The sequence below is a fragment of the Ursus arctos genome, unplaced genomic scaffold (assembly GCF_023065955.2).
Source record: "Ursus arctos isolate Adak ecotype North America unplaced genomic scaffold, UrsArc2.0 scaffold_20, whole genome shotgun sequence".
NCBI lineage: Eukaryota > Metazoa > Chordata > Mammalia > Carnivora > Ursidae > Ursus > Ursus arctos.
This window is the reverse complement of record NW_026622875.1, coordinates 9080504-9106498: the sequence shown is the minus strand read 5'-3', so window position 1 is coordinate 9106498 and position 25995 is coordinate 9080504. Positions and strand designations below refer to the sequence as shown.

Here is a 25995-nt window from a genome sequence, read left to right as displayed (position 1 = left end):
GATTATTCCACATCATCCTTTCACTTAAACCAAACAACAACAACCAAAAAAACAAAAACAAAACAAAACAAAACCAAACCCTAAGGTCATGACATAATTTTGGTTGGTCATTTCTGTTCCTCCATCAACAGCTGTCCAGGGTGATAAAATTTCCATTTCTTCTATGGAAAGGAAGTAGGAAAAGAGGGAATTGTATTCTGGTTCCTTCTAGGAGAAGGACAACAGAGAAGCCAGAGGGGGAGACCAGAGGGAGAGCCCAGAGGAAGCTGAGGTCCCATTCACCGTGTTCTCACTTCCTGCCATGCCTTTCCATTCCACTCCCTCATGTGGCCTCCCAGACGCTACAAACTGACTTGCAACAACTTGGATCTCTGGAATTTCTTTGGAAGAACTTTGTCCCCACCTGACATCTCTACTTGGAAAAGGCTAGGTTTTTAAGCAAATTAGAAAACACCACTTACACCTGTGAAAATTATTACAATCGGTTTTCCTCAACATTTTCTCCCCCCCTTTTTTTTTTTGAAGAGAGAGCCTGGGCTGGCCTTTGGTTTATGCTTCCAGCTCAGCCTCTTCCCACTTGTGTGGGCCTCAGAAAAGATAGCTCAGTTCCCCGTCAGTAAAACACAGTTTCGATGACGATGAAATGAGTTGGTTTTTAAAACATTTCTCTGGGCACCTGGTGGATAAAAAAAAGTCCTCAAGAAACAGTAGAACTTATCACCGTTGTTTCAGTCTATAAACTCATAAAGTTTATCAACAAAGAACTATGTAATACTATGCATAAAATACAAATATTTTAAAGGCAGAATATCCTACAGTACCAAAAAGAGAAAACACCTTGTGTGATGGGGGGGGGGGGGGAGTATTTATTTTGAAATAAATGAATCTTGGGCTTGTTTCCCATGAATATGCCTGTGGCAGCAGCACCATCCCAGGCCTACTTTGAAGAGGAGTATATATTACCTTCAGACCTCCTTTCAAAATTGGATCATTTGAGTTGTTCCATTGAAAAAATGAATGCAAACCCCTACATGGGGGAAAAATACAAATTCTGCCAGTGGTCGCTCATCTACTTTTCTGTATGAACTCATGACTTCTTCCTTTTGCTTTGCCCAGTTTCCCCTCTCAGTGTCCTATGGTATCATGAGCCTCAGGCTATGGCTCAGAAGGGACATCAGAAGCCAAGCTTCTTTGACTCTAAGAGAATTTGTAATGACCTTACACTTTGTCCATCCTCTCCCATAACACATTGCCATTGATGTTTTAAGAAATTTCAGAAGGTGAAGCCCTGTGAATAAGCAATGATTTCCTTCTAGCTCATCAGCTCAGATCAGGGGACTCTTATTGCCTCTGGATTAGAAAGGTCAGTGACCTTCAGCCAGGCTCCAAGAGGACAAAAACGAGCAAGGACACCCGGAGAGCAATAAGCGATCTGCTTATGTAACAGTGCGGAAGTGGCCACCGTGGCGTGTGTGCATCATTACATCTGCAGATGATCAGAGTGGACAGAAGCTGCACATCACCGTGTTATGCAAGACGTAGTGTGTCATTACAGAGTCTATTTTTGACCAACATCCTGAGATACTTAACGGATATTTAACTGCAATGCACTTTCTATAGATTTGTCATAGTTTGAGAAAAGTGAAAATAGGAATGTCACCTTAGAGGCAAACAGTGTATGATAGAAAAAGCCCTAGATAATCCCAATTTGTATCCTTATCCTCCCACGTGCTGGTGGTGACCTTGAGCAAGTCATTTTACACCATTCAAGTCTCATTTTATTCATTTATAAGTGAGCATCTAAATATCTACACCGTGGTTTTTGTGTGGAGGATTAAACAAGATAACAAATATGGTTTTCTAGGGCTATTCAGTATTAGATTGAATTCATTTTAAATATATGTAACTTTATTTAACCACGTCAGAGAATGTTCATAATCTATTGCTATATGAAAATAGATTACCATAGTATTCATAAAAAAATCCGATTTTTGTAATTAGATAGTCACATCATTGTATCCGGCCTGAAAATCTCCCTCAGACTCTAGATTTATATGTGCAACGCCCCACCTGACATCTCTACTTGGACCTCAGATTTTATATATCCAGAACCAAACTCCTGATCTCTCCCCTACTCCCACCCAACCTGCCTTTCCTCCAGCATCCCCCCATCTCAATTAATTCCCCATCTCCATCCTTCCAGTCATAAAAGCCAAAACTTTAGAATCATTCTTGACTCTTCTTTTTCTCTCCTGCTCTGTGCAGAATCCTCCATGACTCCTCATCCACTCAGCGTCAAAACCAAAGCCCTTGCAGTGGTCTGACAAAGCCCTCCATGATCTGACATCCCCAACTCCCCAGTAATTCTCATCATTCTTCCCACCTCTGCTCACTCTGCTTCTGCCACATCAGCCTCCTGGATGTTCCTGCAACAGACTAAACCCGGTCCTGCTCCAGCACCTGTCCACTGACATCTTCCTGATGTCCCTCCCCCGCCATTCATGTGACCCCCTCTTGACCAGTGTCACATCTCGTCTCAAATGGCCCCTTCTCAGTGAGGTCTCTGCTAGCTCCCTACTTCATATTGAGACCCCACCCCCTCTCTGCTTTATTTTTCTTCATGTTTATCATTTGCTATTTTTATCATATAATAATATATATAATATATAGTAATATATTATATATTATATATAATAATATAATTATATATAATATATAATAATATATTATATATAATATATAATAATATAATATAAACATATACACATAAACACAAGCATATTGTAATTTATTTCCTTGCTTATTATTAGTTACTCCCCATTATCCTCCATAGGGCTGGGATCCATGTTTATCACTGCCCCAGTCCCCACTGTCCAGAGAAGTGCCTAGCACAGAGGAGGCTCTCAGTATGTGTTTTTGGAATAAGAACATGAATTATTTATATTCATTCAACAAATGTTATGGAGCCCCCACTTTATGCCAAACACTGTTCTAGAAACTTGACATACCACAATACATAAAACAGACAAAGATACTATGCTTATAGAGCCTTATTTACTCTCTATCCCTGTCTCTATGTGTACACCTATGTCTATATCTATGTATATCTATCCATCTACTTACCTATTTATGTATCAAAAATGGGAAAGTGTATTGTGATAGGATTATGGGTAATTTTCCCTATTTCTGCTCTTCCATGCTGTCTAAATTTTCTAAATTGACATACGATTACTGTTTTAAATAGAAGCAACTATGCAGATAAGAAAGGACAAAGGAAGGGTTAGATGCAAAGGGAAACGTTGACATTTATCCTGTGTTCATGTGAACTCAGTCCAACATATAATTACATATTAAACTTTATACTCCTGTTCTTATTGAGGCAGGGAGGCATTGACTCTGAGAGCTAGGTTGTTGGAGACAAATTGCCTGGGTTTTGATCTTTCCTAGTTACATGACCTTAATTAACCTCTCTCTGTAGCTCAGTTTCCTCATCTGAAAATTAGAGCTTATTTATAAGATTATTTTCTTCATGGGTTAGTGTTAAGGTTTGAGTTAATACATGTAAAATTCTTGTAACAGTGTGGGGTACAGAACTAAAAGTCGGCGATCAGTCCCATTATTGTTTCTTTTGGCCTTATAATTATCTTTACTATTACTGAATGAAAGAGGGGAACGATTTATTCTCTGAACCATTACTTTTAATTGTGCATCTACTGGCTCCTACTTAGAATTTTACTCTCACGCACAAATTTTAATGGCTTATTATCTGTCGCTAAATTCACCAGGAATTAAAGAGCAGTTCTGAGAACAGGAGCAGTCCACCCTGAGAAGCCCAGCTCAGTTCTCACAGTGGTCTCCAAAGTGGTCTGTGGAAGCTCATTTTCTGGCCCTGTGAGTAGACAGTCAGGGTACTGCCCCCTGAGCTACCACAGAAAGAGCGCTGAAAATGAACTTGTGTAACTGGCCCTCCAGTGTGAACGCCTGGATGCCCGATGTGAAGTTAATTACATTAACGAGAGAGACCATTACATTGTCTCAGAGAAAATAATTAATTTAGCCCCAGATCGCGTTTAAAAAGAATAACACTATTGTGCATTAGGTAAACATACGTAATCCTTTGCAAAACATATCCAGATGCTCTAGCCTGGCAAGTGGCTATGCTACCAAATTCAGCCTGGAAGGTTTTAGTACCTGGGTGGTTACTTACCTGTCCGTTTTCTTCCCCCCCTCTCTGACTGTATGTCCAGCCCAAACCAATTACATTATTAATCGAAAATGCTGGCATTTAGTATTTTATAATTGTTTTCAAATAGTTGGATTAACTCTGATCGCGAATATCGCTGAATGCAGGAATAAGCGTTTAGACATCTGTGACTTCTACCCTTCGGCCGTTGTATTTCCTCTAGTTAGGGACGTTTTCAAGCTACCTAGCATGGTGCAGAATCCGCACAGTAAGCCACGCGCTCCGAGACCGAAGACCAGAGTGCTCGAAGGCAAGTCTGCACGATTCTGTTTCCGTTTCAGCAGCGACACAGAAGTGACCGACTACAAATGGGGTGCAGGAGCTGAGCTGTTCTTCGCTTCCGTATTTGACCCTCGAATACCTCTTTCTCTGTTCCCCACAATACTTAGCAGTCTTTCAGTCTTTCAGTCCCTACTTGCTCGCTCCTTGGGATTCCGAGAGACACAGCAGGGTAGCATGCGGGGGGCCCCGGCACCCCCCGTCTGAAGGCAGTATCAGAGGCAGTCTGCTCCCTCCTCTGGCTTCAGGCTGAACCGTACAGTGAACAGTCCAGACCAGCACAGTCCTCTACCCTCTGCGAGCAATTGAGATGTATGTGTGATAAATGAGGTGTGTTTGAACACCAGGGTGGAGTGCTTGGTGCTGGTTAAGCTCAGTCCATTTTTCATGTCAGGAATTCTCCCCTCAGGCCTCAGCTGAGCAGGAAACTGGGTCCTTTGATGAATATCAACTGATCAGCAGCTCATGACAATGCATATTAAGAATTAATCCGGAGCATGTGCCCTCGTCACAGAAACAGAATGCCTCTGGGTGGCTTACGGCTGCGACACAAACAAGCCTAGCCACCTGAACGGGGGCGGGGGGGGGGGGGAAGATTCGAAAATCTATTTCATTAGAAGTACCTTTATGCTTTCTGTCAGGGAAGGCTGTTAAAAGAGCGATCATGGCGGGGGAGCAGGGTAGGACGTCAGGAAAAGGGTCAGTCAGAGCTAAATATCCAACACGGTCCCCTGCTGTTGAAGAGACGGGGTCTTCTCCGTAGTATGAAGAATATGAACAATGCAGTATCACATTGTTCCTTTGGGGGCCTAGACCTGAGCTGGGCAAAGGAAGAGAGATTCAGGGTTTTTCCAGTGTTTTCCTTCCGAAGACAGGAAGCTTGCCCCAAATCTAGGCTGTGTAGCAAGAGAGTTAAAAGCAGGGCTTAGGACTAACAAGGCCTGGGTGCAAATCCTACCTCCACCCGTCACTGACTGTGTGACCCCGTCAGTTCGCTGAGCCCGTTGGTTTCCCCGTTATAAATTGGGAACAATGCAGATGGTGGTAAGAGTGCTACCTACAGCACAGAGGGGCTGAGATGCTTACAGACAGAACACATGTGTGGTGCCTGGGACAGAGTGTCACCAGCTTGAGTGTCTCTGCTCTGTGCAGAGTAGAATAGGAGACAGATGAGGGCAAGGGACTCATCTTCCTCCTGACCTAAGGAGACCAAGTGGCCACTAAACTTCCCTCAGCCTCGGAAAATGTCAGGAACATGATGAAGGCATTTTCCTGTCCTCAGAGTCTCCCTTTCCAGGACGGCACTCCTCGGAGCTTTGCACCCCCTCCAGTGCTCTCTCTCGTGCCCCTGCATTTTTCACAATTGTAATCACAGTGATTGCGTCCTTTCATAGCCACACATTTTCTTTTCATTTTCCTTTGAGTCTGGGCTCCCGCTGGGCCACGCATCGTGCTCTTCTGTCTGCCGCGATTCGGCAGGGCCTTGGACCAGGGCCAATCAAACCGTTTTGTCAGGAAGGGCCTGAGCCTTTTCATCTTGAATTTCTACTCCCGATCACTCATTATCTTGCAGGGCATTTAGCCCCAGCTTTGCCCTTTCTAAATTGAATGAAAATAGACAGGGTCCCCGCCTCTAAGAGTTCATGGTCTCGTACAATCCAAACGGATACAGACCAGACATAACCCGGGCAAACAAGTTTTGGAAAATTGCAGAAATTAAATTGTGCTGGCTGGGAAAGCGTAAGGGGCAAACAGGCGGATGGCCTGGCGGGCGGGCTCACTGGTTAGCAGCGCTGGGAATGGGGGGGGGGGAGGCTTCTCTCTGCAGCCTCTCTCTCTACTGAACACTTAGTTTTTTTGTCCTATACTTGGTCCTCTGACATAAAAGTTAATAAAAGAAAACAAATTGTTGGCCCTCAAAAAAGTTGATAAAAAGCGTGAGAACTGATGTGCACACATCAGAGTGAGTGCGTTAATGCGTGCAATGTGACATTCTCTCGAATACTGAAGATGGAACCCAGCCAACATTTCCGGTCTCCGGTTTCTCTTTGGAGGCTCTGTGTTCTCTCCTATTGTGTGTAACACAAACGACAGGGTGGGAAGAGAGTGAACTTTGAATGACTGAGAAGTGGAAAGTGCAGAAGGATGATACTAGTGGATGGTGTAGGGAGAAAATCTGGAATTACGCACGTAGTCACTGATTTGTTGTCTCCTCTGCTGAAATGTGTACCCCTTCACAGTGGCGACCCTGCAGGCCTCTTCAAGGTCACTGCTGTATCCCTAGCGCCTACAAGAGGCCGGGCACAGTAGGTGTTCGATAAACATGCATTAAAGAATCAGAGAAGAGAAAACAGAATTTCGACCTCCCGAGGTTGTGAGGTTGATGACGTTGGGCACGATGGCCTCCTTGGGGTGGCAGGCATCCCGGGGGCACATCAGCTCTCAGCAGCCATGATCTCCTGAGGTCAGCCGGGGGAGAACTCCACATCAGGAATTGAGGGCTGCCAGCATCTCGTTCCTTAAATTCACAGGAGTAACACCCCAGCTTGCCGTAAAGACTGCTGCATTGCCCCCTGAGCCCGTATTCAGAGCTGTGATTTGGAATCCTTACCCAGTTGGAAGGGGAATCCAATATCTCTGCATCTTAATTTTGTCTTAATATTCAAATAGGAAACTGTCTTGCTCACGGTAACCTCTCATGCAGTATGTGGGCTGTGCGTGTCTCGTTTTAAAGTCTTACTGCGCTTCAATGTAAACCACGTCACTCCCACAAATGTTATTATTTAGCTACTGAGAATAAGCATATAGTGAGCAGAAGGAAAGGATCTGGTCCCTGAAGTGTTGTAGGAAACCTCAAAAGAAGGAGAAAGTCAATTGTGTCACCGTGGCGAATCCATCACCTGGACAGGTTGATTCGATTCTTGAATTGAAATGGAAAATTTCAGAGATTTCTGTAGTTCATAAAAATCCTTCGCACGAATGATTAATACCTTTAACAATTCCCCTCCTCAGTCGGTGGGATCTGAGAGTTATTTGACTACCTTTACACAAAGTACTTGTTTATAGAGGAAGCTGTCGCTAAAGAACATGAACAAGCAATCCTCCCCACTCCAAAAAAATAAAATAAAAAAAAAATGATAATTCAAAAATCGTAGCTAGTGCTATTTTAGTAGCTGGAAATTTTAAGGAGACTCTACTTCCCTTAACAATTTGTCAAATGGCAATGGTCATAGTAACAGCATCATGAAGTACATGTAAACCACCCCCCCCACCCCCACCCCAGCCCTGCCCCAGCCTCTAGCACCTTCAACAGATAAACAGGAAATGCAAAGGAACTCTGTTGTAATTCATTTGGAAATGTGGGAGACCTCCCCTCCCCCACGCTTCTGTGATTTAAAGATCTTTTAGCACAAAAAATGAACAGGATAGAATTTTTGGTGCCAGAATTTCTCTACAGGGTCCCTTTCTGCACCCCGAAACCCCAACGCTCTCATTCAAGCTGCTTTCTAGGTTGTGTGTGTGCTTGGCTTTTTGCAATTACACCCAAGCTCTGGTTGTGAAATGAAAGGCTTTAGGACTTGCAGGTATCTTGAAAAAGGTGGGATGGTGGCTGGGTAAGGTTGCCAAATTTTGCAAATAAAAACACTATTTCTCAGTTCCACGCGGACCTCAGAAGCTCAGGAGTAATTTTTCAGTATAAGGATCCTCCATGCAAACTGCAGGCATACTTATATTAAAAAATGTATCCATTGTCTGAAATTCACATTTAGCTGGGCTTCCTGTACTCTATCTGGCAACCCTCAGAGGGGGTTTCCTGGGTAGGGAACGGTTCCCAGTATCCCTGAAATCTCAGTGAATGCATCTATTCATGAAATGGACCTCGTGAGCCAGCCAAAGTGGGCCAGAGTGTCCTCAGATGAAAAACAATTCTACCTTTTGTTGTTGGTGGTGTTGGGAGAGAGTTTCACCCTTTGCTTTTTTATCCTCATTCCCCAAAAATGTTTGCCTTGGAAAGCAGCTCAGTAGAGTGGAAAGAGCACCCACTTTAGCCCCCACATGTCCAGGAGGTGATTCCAACTCTGCCGTCTATTTGCAGTGTGACCTCAGACTAATTAATCTACATTTGCTGCCAGGAATGATAAATACCTGTTCTGCATACCTCCCAGGTTGGAGTGAGAATTCAAAGGAAAACCAAAGCTACTAGCACAATGCCCAGTATATAAAGCAACGGTCAGTGTGGCCCACAATTTGCCCCTGAGCAAAGGAAATGCTGGAAGGACTGTATCCCCAAACTTCTTGGTAAATCATCACGGGTAGGTTTTCTTGGTGCAGCTATTTGCTTCTTTCTTTAATATCTATATATAATTTCTATATGGTAAAGTGCATAAATACTCCGTGTACAACTTGATAAATTGTTTCTCACATATGTACTCGTGGAGCACAGGCAGGTCAAGATCTGAAAACATTTCCATCTCCCCAGCGGTTTCCCTTCTACCTCTCCCCAGTCAGTGCCACCTGCCCAGACGTAACCACGCTTCTGGCTGCTGGGACCATAGATGAGTTTTCCCTGCTCTTAAGTTCCCGTAAGTGAAACTGAACATTTCATTTTTAAGACTCGTTGATGTTACTGTGTCTTAGTAGTTCTTTTTATTTCAGTGTGATATTTCATTATATGAATATACCGTGGTTTATGCATCTGTTGATGGACGTTATTGTTGATGGACATTAGGGTTGTTTCTAGTTTGGAGTTATCAGTAATCAGGCCACCATGAATGTTCTCGTTCATATCTTTATTGGGAGCATGTATTTGTTTTTCTTAAACGCATAGGAGAAAATAGCTGGGTCATAGGATATCTAAGTTCTCTCCCCTGCTCCAGGTGGAACAAAAGTGCATAGCTTACCTTGTAAACTTGCAAATATATTAAGAAAAAAAAAAGGTGGTAGAATGGAATTAAATAAGTGGAAAAGGAAGGAACCATTAGCCCAACTCCTTCACCAAACCTCAGCGCACATAGATACACGTTTCAGCTCATGTTTTACTGTAGGAGAAGCCCCTGAAATGAGAGGGAGAGCTTCTCCAACACAGTTCAGAGAACAGAATCCACAAAGAACCTGGAGCCTCATACACTTAGTCATGTGTTAGTGATACAGTGAATTTATCTATTAACAATTATTTGATTTAAGAAAAAAAATGGTAGTTTTGTCTTACATAAAACTTATGTTCAAACCTTCATGTCCATTTGTCTTACATCGATCTTTATATTTTTGTCAATTCTCAAGCTGCTCCATCGCGTCATAGTTGATTAACTTTAGAAATATAAAAATATTTCATAGATAAGTCAGGTTTAAGGGCCAAAGATATACTAGATGTCATTAAAGTTGTTTCCATTTGGGAAAGAAATAAAATATATTGAATTTTATTCAAAATAAAGTTTTCATAAACAGGGACAATGTAGTGACGTCACCTTGAATTCCCTTGGGCAGTTTATGCTTCTGAGTGATTTGCCAGCTTCGGGCTCAGATTCTCCCCTCAGGTTAGGACAGTGAGTGCCTGCATTGGGCCTGAGGAAAGGGGGAGGAGTTGACCATGCAGCTGAATCACCACCTGCACTCATCCTCCTCTGAGGTCAGTACTGAACCCCGCAGGTCTGGCCCTTCCACTCTAGAAGCTCCTCAGGGAAGGAGGCTTATGGGAGCATGTCAGGGAGAAGAAGCAGAGCCACCAAAACGAGAGGTCTTTCAAATAGGACTCCATGAAGTTCGGAATTGGTTGTAAAGGGCAGTCATTTGTAAATTGTTGTGAAATGTATTATTCTGCCTGAAAATATTTGTTTAGCACTGAAATAATCCGTACTCAAAGCCCAGTGGCAGGACTATAAGATGAAGTACTCGGAGGATATGTTTATAATGTCACAGAGCCCTAGGAGGAATGAGGGTTCCAGAATGAAATTCATTCAGACCCTATCTGGTAGAATCTGGTGCACTGCACTGAACAGGTCCTTGGACAGGAAGGGAGACATAAGACAAAAGAAACCAACGTGTTGGTCTCTGGCCTGTAGGATTTAGCAAGAAAGCTCTCAGTGAACTGTGTCTCTTCCACCATCCCCATCAAGACGTCAGGAATATTGGTTAGAGAACAGCATGGCCTGGGAAGCAGCAGACTGAGGTTCAAATCTCCGCGTTGTCACTCACCAGCTCTGCGACTTGGCGAATAGTAACCTCTTGAGCTTAACTTTCCTTAGCTGAACAAGGTGGGATCAACAGCGGCCACCACAGGATCACTGTGAGGGTCGAGTCAAATGTTAAGTTCAACAAACATTGGTTCTTTATCCCCCAGCTATTTTTCTGCTCAAACACCCTAAGCAGGTCAGTACATCATTCCTTCCACTGGAGATCGTCTCACATGCTGATACTGTTGTTTCACCTCCTGAGACGTGAATCTATTTAGAGAAAAATAGGGTATCTCAGACGAGGGTCTACAACAGCTTTTGAGAATTACAATTTAAGAAGCACCTGGGTGGCTCAGTCAGTTAAGCATCTGCCTTCGGCTCAGGTCATGATCTCAGGGTCTGGGATGCAGCCCCGCATCAGGTTCTCTGCTCGGTGGGGAGCCTGGTTCTCCCTCTTCCTCTGCCTGCTGCTCTGCCTACTTTGCCCACTTGTGCTCGCTCTCTCCCTCTCTATCAAATAAATAAAATCTTTTTTAAAAAAATTACAATTTGAAAAGGGGTGGGTGGGGAGGGGGTGGAATTCTGGGTAGATTTTTCCCATGTGATAAAGAAACCAGGGGAATTGGAGCTTAAATTAATTGCAATGTGAATCAATTTTAGTAAGAACCAATTAAATCTGCCCCTCAGTTTACACAGTATTTTGCATATAATAAATACTCAATGTAGCCAATAGGTGTTGAAATGAATTATAATGGTCATTCTGAGTCTGCATGCAACATGAACAGAGCCCAAGCCAATTTTCCTCACAAAACTATCCTTGACAACCAGGAGGCAATGAAATAAGGATGGTGGGGGCGCCTGGGTGGCACAGCGGTTAAGCGTCTGCCTTCGGCTCAGGGCGTGATCCCGGCGTTCTGGGATCGAGCCCCACATCAGGCTCCTCTGCTATGAGCCTGCTTCTTCCTCTCCCACTCCCCCTGCTTGTGTTCCCTCTCTCGCTGGCTGTCTCTATCTCTGTCAAATAAATAAATAAAATTAAAAAAAAAAGAAAGAAAAGAAAAGAAATAAGGATGGTGAATCTATAAATCTTTGCTCCTTAGAGAATCCTAAAAATGGCTTCAAACCGATTCTATTGCCCCAACGTGTTGATAAAACCTTGTGATTGTTTCATTTTTTCCTTCATTAAACAAATGTTCATCGACCATCTATGCCAGACGAGGCACAAGGTTTAAGATGAATTACTTGCAGCACCCCTGTCCTGGAGGACCTCACTGGTCTCTGGCTAAGCACGCTCAGTTATTTATTACAATAATAGAATGCGAAAAGAGAGATTACAGACTGGATACAACATCCTGGGGAACACAGAGGAGGGCAATTTAGAGGAAAGAGGAATTTCTTCATAGAGGAAACAAAAATTCAGAAGGAAGAACACACTGAATAGTCGGATATGGGGTGGTTAAGAGTAGGGCCCTGGGTGTGTTATTTAACCTCTCTGGGCCTCAGTGGACTCAGCTGTAAAATGAGGATGAAAATATTTATCTCATAAGACTGTTGCAAAGATGAAGTGAGTGAAGCTAGTGGTTCTCACACGTGAGTGTGCGTCAGAATCACTGGAAGGGCTTTTGAGGACAGAGATGGCTCTGAATCAGTTCCTGATTCAGTCGGTCTAGGGCGAGCCTCTGAAGTTGCCTTTCTAGCAAGCTCCCAGGTGATGCTGATGCAGCCCAGGATGCTACACTTTGAAGACCACGGAATGAACATGAGTGAGGGCCTCAGAATACCTCCCAGCACGCGGCAAACAGTAACTGTGAGTGATAGTGGGTAGGAGCTTTTGAGCTGGGTTTAGAAGGTTGAGTAGGAGTTTTCCCGGTGAAGGACGACCGTCTGAGAACAGGGACTCTCTAATCCAAAGACACTTGAGGCAAAAGAAATAGCACCATGTTTCAGGGAGCAGTGAGAGATTTGGGATATCTCTCATTGATAGCTGGAATGTAGGCTGCCTTGGGGTTGGGGAGTGCCAGGATAAGGCTGAGAACGCTAAAGAACAGTTTGTGAATGTCTGTCTGTGCCTACAGAGTCCTCAGATCATGACTTGACGAGCCCCGCCTATCAGTTCTCTCGCCGGCCTTACCTCTCTTCCAAGGCTTCACCTGCTGGAGGGCAGGCGTGAGATGTTAGCACCTGCCGGGCACATGGCGACACTTCACTAAGTGCCTCCGGGTTGCATGGTCATTAGCACAAAGGTGAAATGTGTGTGGGTTTCACAGGGCAGCCACTGACTAGTTAGCAACTTCCTAACTTGGAAAACACAGGCAGCGCTGAGCTTCTAGGCCAAGCACAAGATTTCAAGGCAACTGAGCAGCTGAAACTGTCTCCTCTCGTTATTTCATCCCCACAGAACAAGGCAAATCCGCAAAGCAATTTTATGTGCTGAAAAACGATTACAGCTGGCGGGGGGAGGACACCACAAAAAGCCTTGGAAATTTCCTGAGAGCCACGGTATATGATATCTGGGCAGATTTAATCTCCCTTGTTGCTGCCTATCCTTAAATGGAGAGCTTAATCTCATTTTTATTTTCCGTAAAGAATAATTTGGAGAGGCTTCGGGGGAGTGAGAGTCAAAGCTGCTTGGAGTTCAAGGGAGACCCCACTGTAAAGAAATAAAAAAGGAAAAAGTGCAAAGCAAAGTTTACAAAAGCTGAGTGTTTTTAAATGTTTATATCCTATACATCTGCCCTGTTAACATAAACTATAACTGTAAAATATTGTCAGTCATGGAATAATGGAAGACTTTATGTTAAAAAAAAACACTTTAAAAGATAAAGCTATGTTGTTAGGCTATGTGATGAAGATCATTTCTGTCCATCTTTTCTGAGACTGTAAGAGGAATGACAAATTTCTAAATATGACCTTTTGTGGTCATTGGCCCTGGACCAAATAGCCTTTCTTGTCCCCACTGTGGTGGGCCTTCCTGAACAAAATCAAGAAGAAGGTAACTTGCCTCAGGTGCTGATCAGAGAAGGAGGTCTTAAAGGCTTCTGTCTGATCTGCACTGGCCAAGCAAGAGATGGACTCCCTGGTCCTTGTGTCCTATGTGACCATGGAGTGGGTTGTTGAAGAACTAGAAGAAGGAAACAGTCAAGAGGAGGCAAATGGCCTAGGACAGACTCTTGGCCGTGCCTTCACTGGGCAAGCCACCCCTCTTTATACCTCAGTTTCTTCACCTGTAAAATGGGAGTGATAACAGAACCTATCTTACAGAGTGGTAGCAGACATAAGATGGGGTAGGTCTTGTACGTCACCCACCCAATAATGCTTGCCAGCTGTGTGGCCTTGGGAAATCCACGGAAACTCCCTGGGCCTCAGTTTTCTCAGAAAATGAGGAGGGAGGATGAGTTTACCTCTGAGAAATGTCCTGTTCTTAAACTCTTGGATTGTGTGGCTCTCTCGTGAATTTGCTGTCCTCAAGGAGGAAGAGGAACAAGGGGATGCAGAGGAGCAAAGACTAACTTGGCCTCCTCCCCTCACTAATTTTGGCCGTGAATTCCTGAGCTTCCTGAGAGTTTGAACCACACTCTGAGAACATTTCAGTTGCCTTGGGAAACTTGATTTGTTCATGACAGTTTGTACATAGCAGTGTTTATTTGTCAAACTTCGGTTTTTAGAAGGCACACCAATATTGAGGTTTAATTCCCAGCACGAGACCGTTCCAGCCCAAAAGCTTTCTGTGGGAGAAACTGCAGCAGAAATAACAGCCTCTACGGTTGAGTGGGAAGAAAACCTAGAGGCAAGCTGTCAGCGTCACTGATCGTGGGGTGCCGGTGGCCCTTTGCCCTTCTCACTGGAGACCGGCGGTGGAGTGCGTGGTGGACGGCCCAGACTTTGGTCCCACAGAGACGGATGTGGGCCCCATGCCCCGCTCTGCCCTTTATGGCAGTTACTCAACCGTGCTAAGCCTCACTTTCCTTATGTGCAAAGTGGGAGTATGAACTACTTACAAAACTAAGTTTTGTAAAGGTTAGATTTTTTTTTTCTCAAATGTAGGCTAAGTGCGTAGCTTGGTGTTCACGAGGAAGTGCTCCATAAAAGTGAGCCCCTGTGACAGGCGATGTAAGTGTAAAGTGTCAAACCAGTATCCTTCCTGTGACAGAAATATACAAGGCTTCTAGTCCGCGTGTAAGTGTCCCTCACTTCTCCCTTTGGGGACTGTCGCGCTGATACAGTTTAACGTAGGTTTGTGTTCAGAGCCTGTCAGATAAGGAAAAATGGTAATAGGGCAGCAACGCCCAGTATTAAGAGCCTCACAATTCACTAAAGCAATCCCACGTGCAGTAACTTTAAATTTCTTCAAACAAGAAACTAAGTCTGGTTTGCAGGGCTGCTGAGGGGCAGAGCAGGGAATACAATGCTGTTCCCTGACCCTCCCTTCCTTGCAGAAGGCCACAAGCCTTTTGTGCCGAGCTTTTAAAGCTGATCCATATGCAGCCTCTCATTCCCAGCCACTCTGTGACGGAAGCAGGGCTGGCATTATGACCTCCGTTTGTTAGGTGAGGAAATTGATGCCCTGAAGTCACATGCCTTTTCCAGCATCACCCGGCTGGTGAGGGGCAGAGACAAGACCAGAACTTGCTCTTCGTCTCCTGACACAAACAGAAACGTAATAACCAAATCAAAACAATATCATGAATGTTATATTCCTTTTAAAGTGAGCTATAAAATGTTATGGGATGGGGCACGTGGGTGGCTCAGTCAGTTAAGCGTTCGACTCTTGATTTAGGCTCAGGTCATAATCTCAGGGTCGTGAGATCGAGCCCCGTGTCAGACTGCATGCTGGGTGCAGAGCCTGCTTAAGGGTCTCTCTCTCCATCTGCACCCCTCCACTCCCCACCCCGCACTTTCTCCCTCTCTCTCTCTCTAAAAATAAATGAGATAAAATAACAAAAAGTAAAATAAAATGTTGTGGGGGCCAGAGGCAAAAGAAAATATTGTGTCTGCATGTTTGGTACATGTATAGGCGTGTATTGTCCAGGGAAGAGTTCCCAGAAGAAGTAAGACTTGAATTGATACTGGAAGGAAAAGTAGGTAGTGGGGAAACCGAGTGCAAAGAACAGAAGCTTGAAATAATTTTGCTGGTTAGGCAGAAAATTCCATAGGCCTGGAATTTAGTGTCTTACATTTTGAGGATGCTTTCATTTATTCTTTTAACAGTTCTTTATTGAGCACCTACTATGTGTGGGGCTGTGTAAGCTTGAGGTCCCTGTAATGTCTGCAGGGTATCCACAGGCAGTTGGAAATGCCCAAATGGAGCTGAGCAGTAGAGGCAGTGTGTGAGCAACAGTAGAAGGCACTGGAGTAGATAACTTCACACCCACGAGGAGAGAGTGGTGAGAGACGGGAGGAGAGCTGAGGACAGGCCCTGGACTCCACCCTTTAAGAGGGGGACAAAAGAGGCAAGGTCCGCAGTGATAAGAAAGCAAAGGCCAGAGACCGCTGAGGATGATCAGGAAAGAGGACAAATAGGCAGGGGGGCCTGCATTATAATGTCCCATGGGGAGTTAAAGAAGACAAAGATGAGGGGCGCCTGGGGGGCTTAGTCGGTTAAGCGTCTGCTTTCAGCTCAGGTCATGCTCTCAGGGTCCTGGGATCGAGCCGCACATTGGGTTCCCCATGCAGTGGAGAGTCTGCTTCTGCCTCTCCCTCTGCCTCTCACTCGTTTTCTCTCTCTCTCTCTCTCTCTCAAATAAATAAATAAAATCTTTAAAAAAAGACAAAGAGTCAGTTACAGGAAAGGATTGTTGGCAGGTCACCTCTGGTTCTAATGAACACAGTTTTAATGAAGTGCAGTGGAAGAAGCTAGACAGCTGTTGGTTGAGAAGTAACGGGAGGCAGAGAAGGAAAGCCTCTGAGAGCAGATGACTCTCAGCAAGCGTGGCTGGGAAGGTAAGGGAGAACCTGGGGGCAGCCAAGGGCAATGGGAGGGCTAAGGATACAATTGAGGCAGGCGTGTTTGAAGAGGGTGAGAGACCTGAGGAAGACACCTGGAGGTGAGAAAGGAGAAAACAGAATAAGGACCCAAGGAGATAGGAGGAGATGTGATCAAAGACATTGGTGGATAGAAGGAAGGACCCATTTTCCCCAGAAAGGGGCAGGACTCTTGTTTTGTTGCAAATAACAGAAACAACAGAAATTAATCACAAGCTTGCAGAATGAAACAAGCTGCTTAAATAAGGGAAGTTAATTGGCTCAATAACTGAAATGTCTACGGATGGATCTAGTTTTTAAGAGCAGCTGGATCAAGAGGATTAGGACTTAATCTCCCTGCAGTTCTGAGCTCTGTATTTTTCTGTTGGTTCCCTCAGGTATGGAGGCTCCCAGGAGGCATTCTCTTCTCATTTGAATACAATTTTCAGAACAAATTCTTATTAGCCAAATGAGGTCACATGCCCATTCCTGATCAATGATTCTAGTTAGGGGGAAAGGAGAACTGTTGGGTATTGTCTGGTCACATGCCCATCGCCAGTTAGAGTTGGGATGAGCCCCTCCTCAGCCATGTGAACTGAGAGTCAAAGAGTTCTTGAGGAAAATCAGGATGCTGCTAGCAGAAAAGTGGAGGAGGATGCTGGGTCAGCAAAACACACACAGACAAAACAACAGCAAAGAAGTGAGGGTACTTTTGAGGAGCGGACTCTGAGGAAGTCCAGATGGACATCTGTGTTGTGTGTGTGAGGTAGGAGGTCTGACCTGCCACAGAGCCGCAGCCCCCATAGAGCTCAGCACTCCCGCCCCCAACTCCCCTCTCTCCTGCCCCTCAGAATTGAGGGGGAATGAAAGTTGACAAGGTGAATTGACAGCGAATGAAAGAAATGCCTGTCATGAGATGAAAGAAGTCCCATGCGGAGGTGGGAACACCTGAAGGTGTAGGAGACAGACATGCCAGCCTGGAAAAAGAGTTCTTCGGGTTCATTACTTAAGAAAAGAAAGGCCCAGTAAAGATTCCAGACGGATAAGCTAAGCTCATGGAAAGTGCTGAGAAAAGCTGGTTTATTCTCGGTGTGTCTCCCTATTTTTATAACTTACCTCAACTTTTCTTTAGGCAGGAGTGGTTGGTCCCAGTAGTGCTGCATGGGGAGACACACTGTCAGTGTAAATATTCACGGGAGAGTCTCCAGGGAGGTGCTGGTGAGCAGTTCGGCTGGCTTTCTGAACAAGGATGATTAATGTGCATGTGGACATGCAGAGAGGCTTTATCTTCAGGACATACTTCAGAAATAAAAAACCAAACAAAGCAGATTACGAGGAAAATAGATTTGCTGGACCCAAGTTGGAGGAACAGACTCAGGAGAGAAGTAAAGGCTACAGGCTCTTCAGAATCTCAATGTCCCAGAGCTTAGAAGTGGAGATTATATGTGTTTGGGTCCGCTCTAAAGAGGTCACGCCCCAATCCCAGAAGGAGAGGGAATGGGAGGAGGTGGGAATGGGAGCCACTGTTCTGAGTCGAGTTCACACAGGAAGAAGACAAATGCTTCCAGCCCACAGTTGCAGGAGGCCCTCTGACCTCTCTAATGCCAGAATTTTGCCCCTTGAATTTGGGTGTTGAACTATGCATGTTTGGGTTTTCCAGGAAACCTCCTTCTGGTTGACCTGTCTCCTCTCAGCCCTTCAGGCCAGTTTAAAGCCTGTTCCTTCCATGAACCCTTCTTTGGACATCCCTGTCCCGGGGTTCCCTTGCCCCATAGGGTCCTGCTTCCCTCTTTCCCTTTTGTGTGCATTCACCTCATATGCCCAAGGAAATCCATAGAGTCCTAGAGAGCACAGTCCTTGACTGGTTCATTTTCGATGAACCCAGCACAGTGCCTGGTTGACAGTTGATGCTCAGAACATGTTTACTGGTCAGATTTTCCCACACTTCAAGTGGCTCCCAGCCCAGGAACCAGGATAGCCAAGCCAGCCTCCACCAAAGCCAGGACAGAAGGAGGGAGGCCCAGGAGAGAAAACAGAATATCCCCAACACCTCAAGCAGAGACAGAGGCCATCCCAGTGTCAAAGGCTTTCTCTGACAGTTTCTGCTGAAAATCCCCAGAGCTAGGGGAGCCCCTGCCTGTGGGGATCACGCTTCCTGTGGGATTTCCAGCCAACCACTCGCTAGGAAAGGTTCGAGGGGGTCTTGCTGATTCATTTGTTTTATCCCCTCTGAGAACTCTGTGTGAGTGTCCCATGACAGTGCTGTGGAATCAGGTGATTCCACTCCTGTTGGAAAGGTGACACTCCTGTTGGAAAGACCCAGGTTGCCAATCTCTTCTTCTTTTTTTTCAAGAGATTTGTTTTACTTGAGAGAGAGAAAGAGAGAGTGCACAAGCAGGGGGAGCAGCAGAGGGAGAGGGAGAAGCAGACTTCCCTGTGGGGCAGGGAGCCCGATGCGACTCAATCCCAGGACCCTGGGATCATGACCCCAGCTGAAGGCAGACGCTTAACCCACTGAGCCATCCAGGTACCCCTTGCCAATCTCTTCTAACCTGGGTTCTAATGGCCCCCTGTCAGTTCTGTGAGCTACCCTCTAGCCATTCATTCATTCAACAAATAGTTGCTGGGCCCCTAGGACACCTGCCAACCCTGTTCCAGGAACTGGGGATATGGCAACAAAAAAAATCCAACAAAACTCCCTGCCCTTATAAGGCTCACATTTTATTTGGGGGAGAACAAAACAAATGAGGAAAATGTGTTCTCCGTGAGGTGGTGGTGAAGTGCATAAAAATGAAGGAAGGTGTTTGGGGTGTTGGTGCAGAAACTTTTTTTTAACAGTGGTCAGGGAAGGCACCCTTGGGAAGGTGACTCGTGAGCTGAAGGAAGTGAGGGAGTTGCCCCCCATCATCTGGGAAGAGCACCAGGTAGAGGGAACGGCCTGTGCAAGTGCCCAGAGTAGGAGCGCACCCAGAATGTGGAGGTAATGAGAAATGATTCGGTCTTGGGTGTGTTTTGAAGGTAAAGCAGACAGAATTACTTTGCGATGGTTGGCTGTGGAAGAGTGAGAAGGGGAGAATCAGGGCTGATGCCATCTTCGTGCATTTGGGCTGCCATCACCAAACACCACAGACAGGACAGCTTATAAACAATGGACATTAATTTCTTCATGGGAGGCTGGAAGTCTAAGATTGTGGCGCCAGCATGGTCAGGTGAGGGCTCTCCTCAGAGTTACAGCCTTCACACTGTTCTCACATGGCGGGAGGGGGCGAGGAGCTCTCTGGCTTCTTTTAGGAGGGCATTACTCTCATTAGGTCATGAGAGCCTCAGGAGCAAGGGCCCCACCTACTAACACTATCATATTGGGCAGCAGAGTTTCAACATGTGAAATTCGAGGGGGCGAAACACTCACAGCGTAGCGGAGGCCAAGGTTTTAGCTTGAGTGCCTGGAAGAATATGGTTGCTCCAAGTCACATTTCCAGCAGGTTCCTTTTTCATGCCTCGTGATTCTAGATATGGGGGTTACCACTGCAAGTACGTCAGCTGCTGAACAGTCACGTTGCAGAAGATGACTGTCTGCTTCCTGACATCTTCCCATCAGCTGAGGTCTCTAAACACATTTAGTCCTTTCTCCAGAGTCTTCTCTTCCATGCCAGCCAGCAAGGAGAACCAGAAAACCAAGGCAACACAGTGTAGCAGCTTCGGTTTCTCAGCTGGTTTGAATTATAGAGAAATACCACCATTCCCCTTCAGAGCGCCTCGATTTGGTTTGTGAATCATATATTCTATGCATGGCCAATATTTATTTTTGGAAGTGATATGCATCCCTTTTGGTACTTAGCATTCATTTGGGAAGCCCTGAATGATATTTTGAATCCCTTTTGAGTTAGATTTAAGAAAACTAGGGCCTATGAGCCTTCAAAACAACACAACTAGTTCAGAGAAAACCAGGATTAGATCTCAATCTTCAGGTCAAACAAAATCCTAGAGCACTTCTGTGAAATCATTGCTAAATTGAGTGAGGTCAGGGATGAGGTATAAATTCGAAGGTAAATTAAAAGATGTCCTTAGAGAGATTGGAATCTAGGAAGAAAGATGACATAACCTCCCCTCCTCCCTCCCTCCCTCCCTCCCTCCCTCCCTTCTTTCCTTCCTTCCTTCCAGAAACATGTATTCAATGTCAAATATTACAGGAATAATGCAGGATGTTAGGTATACAAATACACAAAATGGACCCGATCCCTGCCCTCGAGAGGCACAGTCGGCTGAGGGAGACAGTGGCCTCCAACAGGATAGAAAAAAACAGTTTTGAGGAGCGCCAAGAAAGAAAAGCCATTAGACCTTAGAGAAAGAACTGTTTAATACTGAGTGAGGGGATTGGGGAATTTGCTGTGAGGTGGTGATATCTGAGCTGGTTGGTTTAAAGAATGGTGTCAGCAAAAGGGGGAAGAGCATTTCAGGCTGAGGGAACAGCAGGAAATCTACCAAAGCGCAGGGCAGTTTCAGAGAACAGTCCCAGGGCCTGACACTGAGGGGCTTCCCGATACTGAGGAGATGAGGAGGTGGGCCAGGACCGTGTGGTGAAGAGGGTGAAGCCTCCAGTGCCCAAGAGAACAAGAGCATTCCCTCAGTCCCAACGTTGGGGCTCACGTTTCTCACACAGGCATTCTTACGTGGGTGCCCTCCTCGGAGACACACAGGCAGGGAGAGGCTGAGGGCGGAGTTCGCTAATAGGGTCCTTGGAGACACTTACAGAACGTCTCATCTAACAGAAGCGGTGGACCCAGCAATAGAAGGCAGTCACCAGTGTGGCCAGACACGTCACTATGAAGAGAAACTCTCGCCACCCAACCCCAGCCCACTCCGATAGTTGGCAAAATTAGATTTCAAGTTCTTTCCATGTGCTCTAGCTTAAGTCAGGAAAAAATAAACCCTCAACAGCTTCTGTTCTACAGAAAGAGGTTTACAGATTCCAGTGTGCCAGCCAAAAAGAAAAAATATTCTCAGCTTGATAGGCAATGGCAGAGATGGGTGGTTTCCAACGGAGTTTTTCGCTTCTGAGCTGGTTTTAAACCTCGCAGCTCTGCCACTTGACAGCATCCAGGTTTCCAGACGCTGGCAGGGATGCCACAGTCTGTCACCATCAGGGCAGCGTCGAATTTTCCCGTTCTGACAACTAGACAAGATGTCTTTTGAAGGGTGTTTAGGACTTGGGTGGTTGGTTTTCAAGGTAGACGAGCCCTCAATCAGATTTGCTTCAGAAAATATCAAATGTTGGAGACCGAGTCTGCTTAAAGGGTTACAAGTTAGACACTTTATGTTCTGCAATTAAATAACCGCACTGACCTTTTGCTGAAAACGGTAATGAAAAACTAGGTATTGAAGAACAAAATGGGAACCTGTTGGAAAATGGCCAAAACCCTGAGTGGTTACAGCTGATGCAACATTTACTTGACCTCTGGCTTATACAAGGTATTAGAAAGTGACTAAGAAGGTTATATCTAACTTTAAGAAAATGCCTCTGAAGTCAACTCTTCGCCTGAATGTCCATCTTTTCTGCAGCCCAACAGAAAAGAGAGGGACAAGAAGGGCGAGATTGCCTCCAGCTTTATTACCTTCCTTTCATTCTCAAAAGGTTCTGCGTCCCAGACCAGAGGTTGGCATAGAAACAACCTGCTCCTGGAGCAATGCATAAAAAAGAAATAGAGTGTAATCAGAAAAACCTACTTCCAGGGAGACAGACCTAGAAAGAAATGAGAACACGGTTGCTAAATGCCATGAGTAGAAAGGGATGCAGGGAAAGTGACGACCTTTCCTGAGACAGGGATGACCCGTGGGGAGGCAGAAGCACTGGGTGCCAAGAAGTATAGCCTCAGAAATGCTGGGACAGGATTCTTGTTTCGTATGTTCCTTCCTGCACAGGAACCACAGTAGAAGAAGTTCTATGCTTTCTTTCTTGGAATAAATTCAGTCCTCCTCAGAAAACTTCCATTCTATTGAAATTTCTGTCAGAATGGGGTAACCTGTATAAATGAATGGATTTATCCCACAGATTTTATTCTGACAGCAGTACAGTGTGGCCCCTGAAGGGGATCTGGAAGGCTAAAATGTATAAGAGCAAGTGTGAGGTGCCACCAACGTTATTGGCCCTGCTGTCGCACTTTCACAATCGCTGACCCTGTGGGAAGGAAAAGGAAACAAGAAAGCCTACACTTGTTTGGACTGGGCTTTTCGTCTCCCCAGCCTCCTCATGAATTTCATCTTGGTAAGGTTTGTGGAAGTAGATCGTGCCTTAACATCTTTAATTCTGTAAGACTTTGGCTCTTCCTGCCAAGGTGCCAGTCAGCCTGACTTCATGGCTTTCCAAGTCGTGCTTGGAGGGAGATGCCAGTGTTGAGAAACGTGTGACCAGAGGAAGCTCAGTGACACGAAGGATGAGACAGAAGCTCCCTGGGGAATCTCGTCTGACCAGTAGGCCATGTCACTCACATGGACCAAATGGACTCCAATGCCTTCAAGATCTTTATTACTCTAGAAAGGAGAGCTTGTCAGAGGAAGAATAAATTTGCCTTCTGCTGTAGCCAAAAGGAGGATCTGGCCGAATGGAGGAAAAAGAAAGACTTCCTAGTAGAAGATACAGATATTGCCTTAAATAAAAAGCGATTATTTGAATGCATTTTTCAAAAGAGCATGTCTTAAAAATTGTTTTGAAATTAGATAAAAAGTCAGAAATGATACAGTTACCTAACATGAGAGGAAATGAAGGTAAAAATAGAGTGAAGGAAACTTACAGATTATTTCAGGTAAGACCAGAAAATAAAGTTTAATTTACATAACAATTAAAAATAAACACAGCAAAGTAAATGCTTAAAATTTTTGAGAATTTTAGAATCTTTCATAAGTGTATTCATTCTCATAAGCAATGATTTCCCTATAATGACCAGCGAATTAAGTATATCTATAAAATGGGCACTTCCTATTTTATTATTTGTTTTATTCTACACATTGAATTTGAACTTTATTTAAGTAGCTTTTCCAGTTGTAAAATCATTAAAGATTTGATCACCTCTTTAGGCCTCTAAGAAGGGACCTAAAAAGATGATCGGGCCCTTTCTGTTGCCTCCAGGTAACGGGTTCAAATGTTTCAGCTATCACTGTCAATATTAGTGTCAAATTGGACCCAATTTACTCATCAGAAGCAGAGCATTTGTTAAAGTTACCTCACGTCTGTGAGGACATCTGTCAACTCCTTTACCAAATTGAGCCCAGATCCTCTCAGTCTTCCTACCAAGGAAAGGCAGCCACCACAATTCTTAGAGCAAATAAGAGACATCCCAAAGGAAAGATAAATTTTGGAGAGCAAGACTCATGGCCACAAAGCCCAGCTTCTCTTCCATGTCAAGTCTCTAGCCTTTGCTGACCTTGGAGAATCTGAGTCTGGCTTTTTTTTTTTTTTTTTTTTTTTTTTAAGAGAGCCAGCATGCTGCTTTATAATCTCCAGGAAATTATAAATTCTTCTTGTTGAAAGTGAAAGGTTCAGGGCACCTGGTGGCTCAGTCCATTAAGCATCCAGCCCTTGATTTTGGCTCAGGTCATGATCTCAGGGTTGTGAGACCCAGCCCCACATTAGGCTCCACACTGGGTGTGGAGCCTGCTTAAGATTTTCTGTCTCTCTCCTTCTCCCTCTGCACTGCCCCCCCCCCCACCCTCTACCACATACACTCTCTCTAAAAAAACAAAACAAAACCAAAGTGAAGAGTTCTATGTGTTCTTGTGTTCTAAGAGGTTGACTGGGCCAGGGCAAATGTGGTCAGGGCGCTGGGCATGTGGGTGATAGGTGCAAGGCTGAGGTCCCAGGGGTCTGAAGCCCATGGAGCTGGGTGGGGACTGAAGCAGCCCAGGACAGGAAATGCCAGAAGATGAATCTGGGGGAGCTGGAAGTTGTGACAGAATCCCAGGAGGTGAGCACAGAGCTAGAATGAGAGGCAAGCCTAAAGGTTAGAAACCAAGTAGGCCAGGGATGGAAAGGAGGCCAGGAGCAAGGGAGAGTGACACAGGAGGTTCAGGTGGCTCCACGTTCTCAGCTGAAAATGCGACTCCTGCCTTTTGATCCACCACGTGCTATTCCTAAATTACTTAATATCTTAAAACATTTTTGATGGCCGCGTCAAAATTCCACCCTGTAGCTATAGTATAAGATCCTTAACCATTTTCCTAATGTTACAGGGATTTAAAAAAAATTTACAGTGATTTTTTTTAAAGATTAATTCTCATTTTTCATATGTTTTAAAATTAAAAGGGAAATTACTAGATGTGGATTCACCGATTTAGGAAGAAAATTCTAGATGTTCACTATTAACAATATAGATACATATATATTTAAGAAGCAGGGGACATCTGGAAGCCAGTAAGGTGAATTGGTGTTTAGACACCAAGCACCTTTGAACTCTGAAATAGGTAGTGATTGAATAAGCAAGATCTTGAAGATACATGTAAGATATGGCCTTTTTTTTTTTTTTAAATCCAAAGCATTATAGGTGGAAAAAGGGGACTTTCTCTAGTGACAAATAAATAAAGTCAGGAAAAAATTAAATGGTGAAGAAAATTTACCTCAGATCTATTGTATTTTTTTTAATTTGCTCTAAATTCAGGTTCTATTTGTTAATTTTAAAAACATTTGAGTGCGTTTATACTGAGGGTTGTTTTTGTTTTTGTTTTTTTGGAAAAGGCATAAGTGACTTATGGTCAAAGTGTTGCTCTCTGCTGTCTGTGCCTGGGAAAAGTCTAGTCAGTTTGGGCGTGGAGCCCAAGGAGGCACCACCTGTCACCTGGTCACTGCTGACTGAAATACAGGCATGGTAACCAGTGCTAGAACTCTGTGAGCCAGCAAAAAGCATGGGAGGTACAACCTTCTATCTGGAGTTTTTGTTCTGAGTAAGATTTGAGCCAGGCCTTTAACAGCAACCGGGAGTGAAAGTGGGTTCGGAGATTGTATCTGATTCTGACATCTGGCTCTAGACATCTAGACATCCTGATGATTTTCCAACACCATCTGTCCCAACACTTTGTGACTTTGAGCTGATTCTCTTCAGGCTGTTCTTTGGGCAGTTCTAGTGTGGGCCTCAACCCAGCCAGCATCCCAGTGGTGCAAGGGGGAATTATGTAATACACATGTGAGCAAGTGGCCGTGCAAACAATTCTGCCCATTCACATTCTTCCTGGCAGAACCCTAAGAGCATGCTGCACGTGTCACACCCTGTGGGCCAGGTCTCACCATCTCCAGCATCTGCTCACCAGCTGGCCTGCAAATCCCTTGACGAGCTCACGAGAGTCGAGGGCTCAGTA

General features: G+C 44.8%; 1 protein-coding gene across 7 annotated transcripts in view; it reads left to right on the top strand.

Annotated features, from left to right (window-relative positions):
- Positions 1-25995, top strand: part of KCNAB1 (potassium voltage-gated channel subfamily A regulatory beta subunit 1) — a 362204-nt gene that overhangs the window by 186262 nt on the left and 149947 nt on the right. The window contains exon 1 of one of the 7 annotated variants that reach the window (XM_057316037.1): positions 8470-8835. The exons of the other annotated variants lie outside the window; for them this stretch is intronic. The gene's annotated coding sequence lies outside the window, so the exon portion shown is untranslated. Of the gene's footprint in view, positions 1-8469; positions 8836-25995 lie in introns of those variants that run through there. 7 annotated transcript variants of the gene reach the window in all.